We start from the raw sequence: 12,455 nt of genomic DNA on the forward strand, positions 1-12,455 counted from the left end.
AATGCAGTAAAAACCACCGAAAACTCCACATAACAACACCCTAGCAACCACCCATAACACTGTAGCAACTGAATAACAATGCAGTAAAAACCACTGAAAACTCCACATAGCAACACCCTAGCAACCACTGTAGCAACTGAATGACAATGCAGTAAAAACCACTGAAAACTCTGAATAACAGTGCAGTAAACACCACTGAAAATTCCACATTACAACACCCTAGCAACCACCCATAACACTGTAGCAACTGAATAACAATGCAGTAAAAACCACCAAAAACACCCTAGCAACCACCAGAGTTTTCAGTAAAAACCACTGAAAACTCCACATAACAACACCCTAGAAACCATCCATAACACTGTAGCAACTGAACAACAATGCAGTAAAAACCACCTAAAACTCCACTTAACAAAACCCTAGCAACCACCCATAACACTGTAGCAACTGAATAACAATGCAGTAAAAAAACACAGAAAACACCCTAACAACCACCAGAGTTTTCAGTAAAAACCACTGAAAACTCTGAATAGCAATGCAGTAAAAACCACTGAAAACTCCACATAGCAACACCCTAGCAACCACCCATAATACTGTAGCAACTGAATAACAATGCAGTAAAAACCACTGAAAACTCCACATAGCAACACCCTAGCAACCACCCATAACACTGTAGCAACTGAATAACAATGCAGTAAAAACCACGGAAAACTCCACATAATAACACCCTAGCAACCACCCATAACACTGTAGCAACTGAATAACAATGCAGTAAAAAAACCACCGAAAACACCCTAGCAACCACCAGAGTTTTTCAGTAAAAACCACGGAAAACTCTGAATAACAATGCAGTAAAAACCACTGAAAACTCCACATAATAACACCCTAGCAACCACCCACTACACCTTAACCACACAGCAATGAAGTAAAAAACACTCTAATCCCTAACAACCAAATTGTAACACCCTAGCAACTTATAAATGTTTTTGTACTTCATTTGGAAGTAACACTCTAAAAACTCAATGAGCTGCAGCGCAGGAAGAAAACAGATCCAGCCCTCGATGGTGAAAACATTCATGAACTCAAAGAACCAAAACCAAAGAATAAGTTGAGTGCAGAAAAACCCCAAATAAGCAGCAGATTGTGATCCAGCGGCATCTGACGGAGTGAAATGTGTCTTGGAATGAGATGTTACACACGTCTCTGCAGTTCCATCCAAAGCCAGCGCTCAGAAAAACAAGCATAAAGCCACTGCAGAAGAGCTGTTTGAGCTGATGTACCTACATTGCACTGCTGGTTATACTCTGTATAATTGTGTATGTGACAAAGAAAAATCTTGAATCTTGAATCTTGATGTGGCTTACAGACAAACACAAACCTGACGATTTCATGGACCAAACTCAACGTCAGACTGCAGAAATCATTCACCACTAAAAGTGTAAATATGAGCAATATCACACGAGTAGACGTGTGATATTAATTCGTTATTAATTAAAAACATTTATAGCTAGTAAAAAAGTTACGTTGAGTTGCTTCATTAAAAGCTTATAGTATTAGTGAAGTGACATTCAGCCAAGTATGGTGACCCATACTCAGAATTCGTGCTCTGCATTTAACCCATCCAACGTGCACACACACACACACAGCAGTGAACACAAACACCGTGAACGAACACACACACAGCAGTGAACACACACACAGCAGTGAACACACACACAGCAGTGAACACACACCCGGAGCAGTGGGCAGCATTTATGCTGCGGCGCCCGGGGAGCAGTTGGGGGTTCGGTGTCTTGCTCAAGGGCACCTCAGTCGTGGTATTGAGGGTGGAGAGAGCGCTGGACATTCACTCACCCCACCTACAATCCCTGCCGGCCCGAGACTCGAACCCACAACCTTTGGATTACAAGTCCGACTCTCTAACCATTAGGCCACGACTTCCCACGACTTATTACTGTAGTAAAAGCAGTGTATGTATAGTGATTACCTGCATCTGATCCAGCATTCATTCTTCAGCTCAATCTCATATTCACAATAAAACATTATTGAATGCCTGCTGAGGAAAGCGATATCTTTGTCGTACTATCGTTTCATCTGTTAAGGGTGATTCCTGATGACAGCGCTGCTCAGTGCATTATAACAAGCTTTTGTTTAAAGTAAAAATAACTTCTGTTTTAGTCTTTTTCAATATAAAAGTCTTTACTGCTCACTCATAAAAACAGTCTCTTGTTGCCATCTAATGACAGAACAATGTAGCTAAACCATCACGAACACTGTTTCCCAATACTAAATATTACTATTATTTATATAAAATATTATTCATTGAATAATAATTTTTAATAAACAACAACAGCCATCATAAAAGTTGCTAGGCAATTCAGTCAAAAGTACAAAGGCATATAATATTCTTATTTAAAATATTATATTATATTACATTATATTATACTATATGCCTATGAATATGCACACATTTAAAGAGTATAATGCATAAAAAACATACTTTTTACAATAATAAAATGCAGGCTAACCTTTAAAGGTGCTATTGGCAAAATAACCATAATGCATTATGAATAAATGTACAATGCATAGTTTGATTCCAGTATTTCTGAGTAAGTGAATAAATGTGTGCTGTTGGTGTGCTGAGGCTGATATCTGATCCTCGGCCGTGTGATTATTTATATCTGCAGCTGCAGCGGCTCGTGTGTCTGAAACTGAGATCTAGATCCGACGCACCGCGTGCTTCACGTCGCTTTAACAGCGCAATCCACTTCCTGTTTCCAGCCGTGACATCATTGCGTACGAATGCTACCCTGTTACCGTGGCGACAGCGAACTGCAAAAGTCTGACCTCATCAGTCAGAGGTCACTGACCCACATTTACTCCATTATACGGATTACTATACAGTTACACAGATGTTTTTAGGGATTTGCTGCACTGATTTGGTGGGAAAATCTGCAATATTTCTGAGAGCAGGAGCAGAATCTGTAAACGTGAGATATATATTTACCCATGCAAAACACAGCAGCATGATGCTAGAGCGATGTGGACGTGACCAGGATGTTGCTAGATGGTTGCTAAGGTGTTGCGCTACCACACAATGCATATACAAAATTATACGAATATGAATAATATAAATAATTTTAAATATATAAATATGCAAAAGTGAAAAATTAAAAAATGAAAATGTTTTGAAAAGTTATAAAAATAAAATTATTTATTGTGTATAAATTGGTTGTTGTACTGTAAACTACATTTCATATAAAATGATACAGTATATAAAATATTAAAATAAATATATAAAATATGAAATACACAAAAACTAAATATACAATTAAATAAAAAAATATTTATTAAGTATAAAATTGTTTGTGCTGTAAACTTAATTTTATTTAAAATTATACATAAAAATATTAATAATTTTTTTTTTTTTAAATCAGTCTTTGACAAGCTATGCTAAATGTTTTTTGTTTTTCACCTTAATCTTTCTCTGTTTTCACCCTAATCTTTTTTTTTGGGGAAATGGGGCTCAATTTCACGTCAACAAAATATGAACAGCAAAGTTTCCAAAAACCAAAACTTTACTCACACCTTCATGACCCTGAATGAGAACGACTTTATGACTCTAAGTAACAAAATCTGAAGAACAAATAAATCATCGAATGAGTTTTCAAGCAGTTTAAAATCGAATGTGACCTGTGACACAGAAATATGACTTCACATGATATTATAATTTCCCATAAGGCCCTTCCTGTACTTCTGAAAGATAAAAATAACCCAGATAACAGACAGACCACGGGACCTGAGAGAGAACAGGCACACTCACTCACTAAAGTTCTTCCAGACTTCACACCTTCATGCCTGCTGTGACCCAGAATGCCATGATGTCATCGTATCCCACAATGCCCAGCGAACGACAGCTGCGCACACACACACACACACACACACTCAACTGTATGCTAATGGTCAGGTGGTTTCTGTCACTTCCATTTCACACATGATATAAACTCACATAACAATGACAAGCTGATGCAGAGAGAGGAAGCACAGATAAACGATACTCATAAACTGATAGAGACACAATGCCCGAGTCAAACAATCAACCCATAAAACACAGAGAGATCAGTGTGTAAGAGCCACGAGCTGCTTGTGCCTGTATATAGATGTCCATTAAAGAATTGTATGCTTAAAATATCTGATGAAAAATGTTAATAAGTGTGACGGTTCGTTTCTGACATGTAAGACCATTAACTGCTTAATTGTGATAATAAACTTTATGTAAAAAAAAGTTAATGGATTATCGGATGTAATTTGTAAAATACAAATTACACAAATACAAGTAAAGCTTTAAATCCAAAACAATATAAAATATAAAACTATAAAAATAAAAAACATGAAAACAAACTATAAAATTAAATAGTAAATTATTTATTGTGGATAAAACCTTGTGCTGTGTAATTTAAAATACTATACAATTATTTAAAAAATAGAAAAATAGAAAAAATTTATAAATATGTAACAAATGTAGAAAAAATAAAACTTTAACAAAATATAAAATACTAAACTTATATATAACAATATACATATAAATATCTAGAATCTAAAATATAAAGACAAAAATATAAAGACATTATATAATTATATAGCATATAAATATACAAAATAAAATGTAATAAAAATCAAATACCATAAAGAATAATATAAAATAATTTATTGTGTATAAAATTGTTTGTTGCAGTGTAAACATTTTTTTTAAAGTTATATTATGGGCTTTTTAATGTGACAGGACAGTAAAGAGCTGACACTAACCATGAGGATATATATCGGCGCAGACAGTGTAAGCTTCATATAAAAACTGAAAAAAGGTCATACAAAAATATTAAAAGTTATGTATATATATATATATATATATATATATATATATATATATCAACTTTGTTGTGTATTTTCAGTATGAATTTTTTTTTTATATTGATTCAATGAATTTAGTGCATTTTGAAAAAAAAAAAACAAAGCTTTTCATATATTTATTGCATTTTGGGGAAAAGAAGATGAGTTTTTATAATAAATCTTTGAAAATCTAAATCTGGATTTGAATTGTTAATGTTATTATAACCTAAAGATGCTATGTGAAAGTTTGAAACAGAAATGAGTGATTTTCATCTTGCCACTTTTTTTCACTTTCATTTTTACTCAAATGAATCCAAATGGATTTATAGTGTTTTGGAACCAAACTCTTCATACATATATAAATCCATCGAATCAATATAAAAGTTATGTTTTCATATTGAAAACACACAAAGTAAGTTGATCCATATATGACAGCCTCTGAACTTGGTCAATACTAATCTTATATACATTCAATCAGTCTCTGCCATGTTATATTCATTTAGTTGACTAGTGCTATACACTGTAGGCTAGAGGTGTGCGATATAATGATTTCTGATCGTGGACGATAAAAATGTCTCCATGATCTGCTTTTGAGGAAATATGGTAGTATCGTGCTGCAGTGCACATGATCAAATACAGTTCTGGTCTCCGTCTCTATATACTGTACAACACCACATACAGCAGTAGAGTTACTCTGACAGGACACTGCACTTATTCGTGATCGCAAAAGTACATTATTTGCACACAAGCCTTGCTGGTTAAATGTTTAATTCGCGCGCTGGTCTGACGTGCTCTTACACCTGAAGCGCGCGCACTAAAACACCTGTCTAACAGCGCCTGATTACTCAACTAACTTATTTTGTGCGCTAATACTGTCAAAACACACAAGGTTTACATACAGACTGAGTTGGTTATCTCTAAAATGAAAGTAAATAGTTAAGAGAGAAACGGATGCGTGTCTGTATATTAGATGCGTGCAGCTCTTAAAGGGACAGGACACTAAACATGCTGTCGACTGTCATTAAAGGGATAGTTCACCCTAAAATTGAATTTCTGTCATTATTTACTCAGTGGAAAACCAAACAGTTGCTGGTCTACATTGACTTTGATAGCAGGAAAGAAAAAACCTATGGAAGTCACTGAGGACCAGCAACTGTTTGCTTTCCACCTTCTTCAAAATAGCATTTATGTTCAGCAGAAGAAAGAAACTCATTCAGGTTTAAAACAACTTTTGAGTAAATGATGGTATAAAAATAAAACATTATGACAGAATTGACAGACAGATGACAGAATATTTCGTTTTGGGGGGAACTATTCATTTAACATTAACAAAACAACAAAACACAAAGAGAAAAATCCCTCACTATTCTTGACTGAAAAACTTTAATACAGTTGTTTTAGGAATCAGTCTATCTAGTGTTTTATTTTTATATTTGTTCATTCAATTTCATTGAATTCTCTGCTAAATACACCTATTGTACCTGAAAATAAAGCACTGTTTGTTCTATTTGTATATTATGTGTATTTGTAATGTGCATCTTTGTTCTTATTTTTTAATAAGAATGATAAAATAATGACAAAGATTTTTATCTTCGCCCACTTTGGCCTAAATATCTGCCATGTCTTTTTTTGTGTGTGTGTTACCTTGAAAGGCTTTGTCTTTCTAGTTTGGCTGTAATGCTCAGACAACTTGTAAAACCAACATGACAAAGAATCGTGATAAAACCGCGAATCGTGATATTTCTAAAAACAATCGTGATATTCCATATCGCCCACCCCTACTGTAGGCTATATAACAAAAAGTCGTGGCCTAATGGTTAGAGAGTCAGACTCGTAATCCAAAGGTTGTGGGTTCGAGTCCCCGGCCGGCAGGGATTGTAGGTGGGGGGAGTGAATGTCCAGCGCTCTCTCCACCCTCAATACCACGACTGAGGTGCCCTTGAGCAAGACACCGAACCCCCAACTGCTCCCCGGGCGCCGCAGCATAAATGCCCACTGCTCCGGGTGTGTGTTCACTGCTGTGTGTGTGTGTGTGTGTGTGTGTGTGTGTGTGTGTTCACTGCTGTGTGTGTGTGTTCACTGCTGTGTGTGTGTTCACGGTGTGTGTGTGTTCACTGCTGTGTGTGTGTGTGTTCACTGCTGTGTGTGTGTGTGTTCACTGCTGTGTGTGTGTGTGTGTGTGTGTGTGTGTGTTCACTGCTGTGTGTGTGTGTGTGTGTGTGTGTGTGTTCACTGCTGTGTGTGTGTGTGTGTGTTCACTGCTGTGTGTGTGTGTGTGTGTTCACTGCTGTGTGTGTGTGTGTGTGTGTGTGTGTGTGTGTGTGTGTTCACGGTGTATGTGTGTTCACTGCTGTGTGTGTGTGTGTGTTCACGGTGTGTGTGTGTGTGTGTGTGTGTGTTCACTGCTGTGTGTGTGTGTGTGTGTGTGTTCACTGCTGTGTGTGTGTTCACTGCTGTGTGTGTGTGTGTGTGTGTTCACTGCTGTGTGTGTGTTCACTGGTGTGTGTGTGTGTGTGTGTGTGTGTGTTCACTGTGTGTGTGTGTGTGTGTGTGTGTTCACTGCTGTGTGTGTGTGTGTGTGTTCACTGCTGTGTGTGTGTGTGTGTGTGTGTGTGTGTTCACTGCTGTGTGTGTGTGTGTGTGTGTTCACTGCTGTGTGTGTGTGTGCACGTTGGATGGGTTAAATGCAGAGCACGAATTCTGAGTATGGGTCACCACACTTGGCTGTATGTCACTGTCACTCTAATTAATTGATTCATCTGCGATAATGAACGTGATATTGCTGTGATCTATGGCTCAGTATTAAATGCCGCTCCATCTGAAAGCACGTGATGGAGATCACAGAACCAGCTTTACTGACGAGATGTGCATTACAATCAAAGCGCCGCCATTACCGGTGCGGTTTATAGTGTGTGGAATGGAGCGCTGTGATTGGTTGAGCGGATATATCACATTCTGCAGAGAAAGGAAACTGGCGTTTGTCAAGGTTTGGAAAAAAAGGGAGAAAACATGACAGAATAATATGGCAGATATCGCATTTTGCACCAAATTAAAAACAGACTTTTCAATACCGACCAGACACAATAATGATTTTGGTGGAAACTCTTTTTTTTTTTTTTTAAATGGCGTTTAGGAACCAAACTCTTCATATATATATATATATATATATATATATATACACACACACACACACACACACACATACATACATATGAAATTAAATATATAAATATAAAATACAAAAATACAATTGATTTAAATGTAAAATATAAACTATAACATTAAATACTAAATTAAATCTCTCTCTCTCTCGAACAGTAGGCTAGATGACATAATCATGCAGATGTTTTCAGCAGCTGTCACGCTAGTTTTGCTGGCGTTTACGTGTGTTTCTCAGCCATACTGGCAGGACTGTGTGTGTGTGTGTGTGTGTGTGTGTGTGTGTGTGCTTTCTGAGGTTATGAGTTTAACATCAGTGTGTTTCTGCTCACAGACTGTAAAGCCATCAGCCTCTGTTTACAACACACACACACACACACACACACACACGCGCGCACACGACACATGTTTTTCCTGTAAAAGCTGCTGGTTTCTAAAGACACGACTGACTGCTGTTGTTGACACTGAGCGTCAGGCTCTAATTAAAATGAAAATCATTTTAAATTTAGTGTTTTTACTTTATATTACATATTAATTTAATTTTCTTTTTAATTTAAACATTAATTTAATACGCATTTATATATTTACATATTTAATAAATTGATTAAATTTAATAAATTAACATTTAATTTAATTTATTACAATGTTTATTTAATATTTACTGCTGGAAAATGTAGAATAAAATGATAAAATATATATAAAAAAATATATATAAATGTATAATTTAAAAAATAATAATATACAGCATCAAATAATATATTAAAATAATAATCTCATATAATATTCAGTTTAATAAAATAGAATTCTAAAGCCTATATATTTTTTTCAGACTCTATTGAGTGCATTATTAGTGTGTGATCCAGCAGGTAATTAAACCTGACGCTCTTCCTCCTCTCTCTCTCTCACCTCTGCAGTGTCTCTTTCACATGTTTCTGTCTTGTCAACACTTTCTAAAGATATTGCAGAAACGCTGCTGTGCAAACGGCATCCAGATCATCAAGCGGCTGCTAAAATTACCTCGTTATATCAGTTACCGAGGCACTTCAGCTCTGATATCAGAGCACTGATTCACTCCAGACGGAGCCAGACCGAGTGAAAACATTCAATAATCACATTTGGATCTTGAAGGACTCAAATCAAAAGATCAGATGATTCATCTGAACGAATGAATCAATGTAACAACTGATTCACATCATGAATCGCTTGAGTTCAAACGAGTCAAAATGACGTTAGAAAACAGATTCAGACTCTAGCTTCAGTTCAGATTTACTGTCAATATTACATAACTTCAGCAAAAACACTTCTCTCAAATAACACGGTCACGCTGGATTCTGACAATCAAAACTAGATTTATATACACAAATATAAGCATTATATATATATATAATAAAGCTAAATATATTATATAAACATACACATTTTAAGATTTTATAATTTTATATTATTTTCGTACCACTGGTACCCTATTATAGTTTTTTATCAAATTTTGAATTATATTTAAATTATTTTTTATATTATATTTTTAATATTTTACATTTATTTATTTACTTTTTCATTTGAATTAAAGTTTTAGTAATTTTGTTGTGTTTTAGTCATTTTTTAATGTCTATGTAGTTTTCAATCATTTCATTCATCAATGTTTTATTTTATTTCAGTTAAAGTTTTATTTCAAAAATAGTTTTCTGGTTTTAGTGTTACTTAACTATTATAACCCTGATTTTGGTAACACTTAACAATAATGTTCCAATTGTTAACATAAGTTGAACATGAAAAAATAGTTTGTCTGGAAATTTCAACATTTGTAATACAATACATTATTAAAATCCAGAGATGCATCTTTTAATATTATTTAATGGATCTAAGCTAGTCAAACAACATGCAGGAAAACAAAGAAAATACGTCATTTAGCAAGCTAAATATATTTAGCAAGTGTTTTTATGCACCGATGGTGCAAGGACCCTATTGAAATCGCTCAGTTTCTTCTTCTTCTTCTTCTCCGAAATGAATCGAATTTTTGACCATTCTGGAAAACTCGTGAAACCACCTATAACATTTCAATGAAGACCCCTCGAGGTGTGTTTCACATACATGTACGAAATTTGCTAGACACATGTAACACACCAATACCTACAGAAACATCCATTGGCACGAAATCCAAAACCCAACAGGAAGTGTGTTACTTTTGACTTTTTCTCAGCAAGTTTTGTGCCGTTTTCATGCATTGTATTTAAATGAACTCCTCCTAGAGATTTAATCAGATCAACACTAATGTTGGTCAGTGTAATCTAAAGCCCTTTGTGATGTTAAACTGCGAAGACCGGGAGTTTTCGTTGAAGGGTGTGTCTGTGGTGGACAAATTTCGAAATTTGACATTTTTGAAAAAGGAAGTTGATGAAACTCAGCCATACAATGTCCGATGTTCCCCATTACATACTTTTATTTTCCTAGATTTATGATTTAATACAAAAATGGTGGTGTTCAAATGAAGGCATAAAACATTCATTTTAATTACAAATTAATAAAATAAATTACTACATTTAATTACATTTTAATGTATTTATTCAATACCGACGTGTAAACAATCTGCTGCACAACAGTTTTACTGTTAAAATTTAAACATTGAAGAGAAATTGTGATATTAAAAAATAAACATTTATATTATATTATTAATAAAAACAACAGTTTTATTAATAATAGTAATAATAATTATTAGTATTACTTCGAGAAGTATGTTCTACAGTACAATGCTAATCAATTTGTCAAACTTTTATTTAGGTTGCTTATAGTAAAGTTTCTGCGCATCTGACAACAGATTTTCTCAAATTAAAAACTGAAATCAAAGATTCCAAGTGATTCCACGTAAACACCATGAATTCTATTTTTATAACTTCTTTGAGTCTGTCCATGTTTCACAGACAGTTACACAATCCTGTGCATGTCTGTATATGTTGCCACAACGTATATTAAAGCAATAAAGCACTTGAGATCAGGTGATGCAGGGATTCTATCAACACAACAGTAAATCCAGTGGGATTGAGAGAGTCAAGGGGAAGCAGGTGGCTGGAGACTTAAAACTCATCATCTGTCCACTTAAAGCCCCAGACACACTCACTCACACACACACACACACACACACACACACACACACAGACACACACACACTCACTCACTCACTCAAACGTACACATAGACACAGTCACTCACACACTCACTCACTCACTCACGCACACACACACACTCCCTCACACACACACACACACACACACACACACACACACACACACACACACACACACACACACACACAGACACACACACACTCACTCAAACGTACACATAGACACAGTCACTCACACACTCACTCACTCACTCACTCACACACACCCACACACACACAGACACAGACACAGACGCACACGCACACACACACACACACACACACACACACATAGACACACTCTCACACACACACAAACACACACTCACTCAAACATACTTATAGACACACTCTCACACACACACACACACACTCACTCAAACGTACACAGACACACTCACACACACACACACACACACACACACACACACTCACTCAAACATACTTATAGACACACTCACACACACACACACTCACGCAAACGTACACAGACACACTCACACACTCCGGCAGCGGGGAAGTCGTGGCCTAATGGTTAGAGAGTCAGACTCGTAATCCAAAGGTTGTGGGTTCGAGTCTCGGGCCGGCAGGAATTGTAGGTGGGGGGAGTGAATGTCCAGCGCTCTCTCCACCCTCAATACCACGACTGAGGTGCCCTTGAGCAAGACACCGAACCCCCAACTGCTCCCCGGGCGCTGCAGCATAAATGCTGCCCACTGCTCCGGGTGTGTGTTCACGGTGTGTGTGTGTTCACTGTTGTGTGTGTGTGTGTTCACTGCTGTGTGTGTGTGTGTTCACTGCTGTGTGTGTGTGTGTTCACTGCTGTGTGTGTGTGTGTGTGTGTGTGTGTGTGTGCACGTTGGATGGGTTAAATGCAGAGCACGAATTCCGAGTATGGGTCACCAAACTTGGCTGAATGTCACTTCACTTCACTCACACACACACACACACACACACACACTCACTCAAACATACACTCACACAAGGTGTCAAATGTCCCTCTGCGCTGACACAGGAAATGCGACCACATACAAAAGGCATGCTGGGAAGTCAAGTGTGAATTTTGATGAAGCCGATGAGAGGGAAATCATTCTAATATACGCCCCTGACCTTTGACCCTCCCTGATCTCTAACGGCAGCAGCCAATGAGACACTTGACCCGTGATCCAGGAATAGACACACTATCAGTGAAAGAGACGGAGAGAGAGAGAGACGCTCAAACGCTTTATAATGATTATAACTTCGACTCGCTGAC

At 36.6% G+C, this 12,455-nt stretch overlaps 1 protein-coding gene across 1 annotated transcript in view; it reads right to left on the bottom strand.

Moving 5' to 3' along the window:
• Positions 1 to 12,455, bottom strand: part of LOC306885015 (FH1/FH2 domain-containing protein 3-like) — a 73,775-nt gene that overhangs the window by 43,721 nt on the left and 17,599 nt on the right. The window lies entirely within an intron of this gene.

The sequence above is a fragment of the Barbus barbus genome, assembly GCF_936440315.1.
Source record: "Barbus barbus genome assembly, chromosome: 19".
NCBI classification, from domain to species: Eukaryota; Metazoa; Chordata; class Actinopteri; order Cypriniformes; family Cyprinidae; genus Barbus; species Barbus barbus.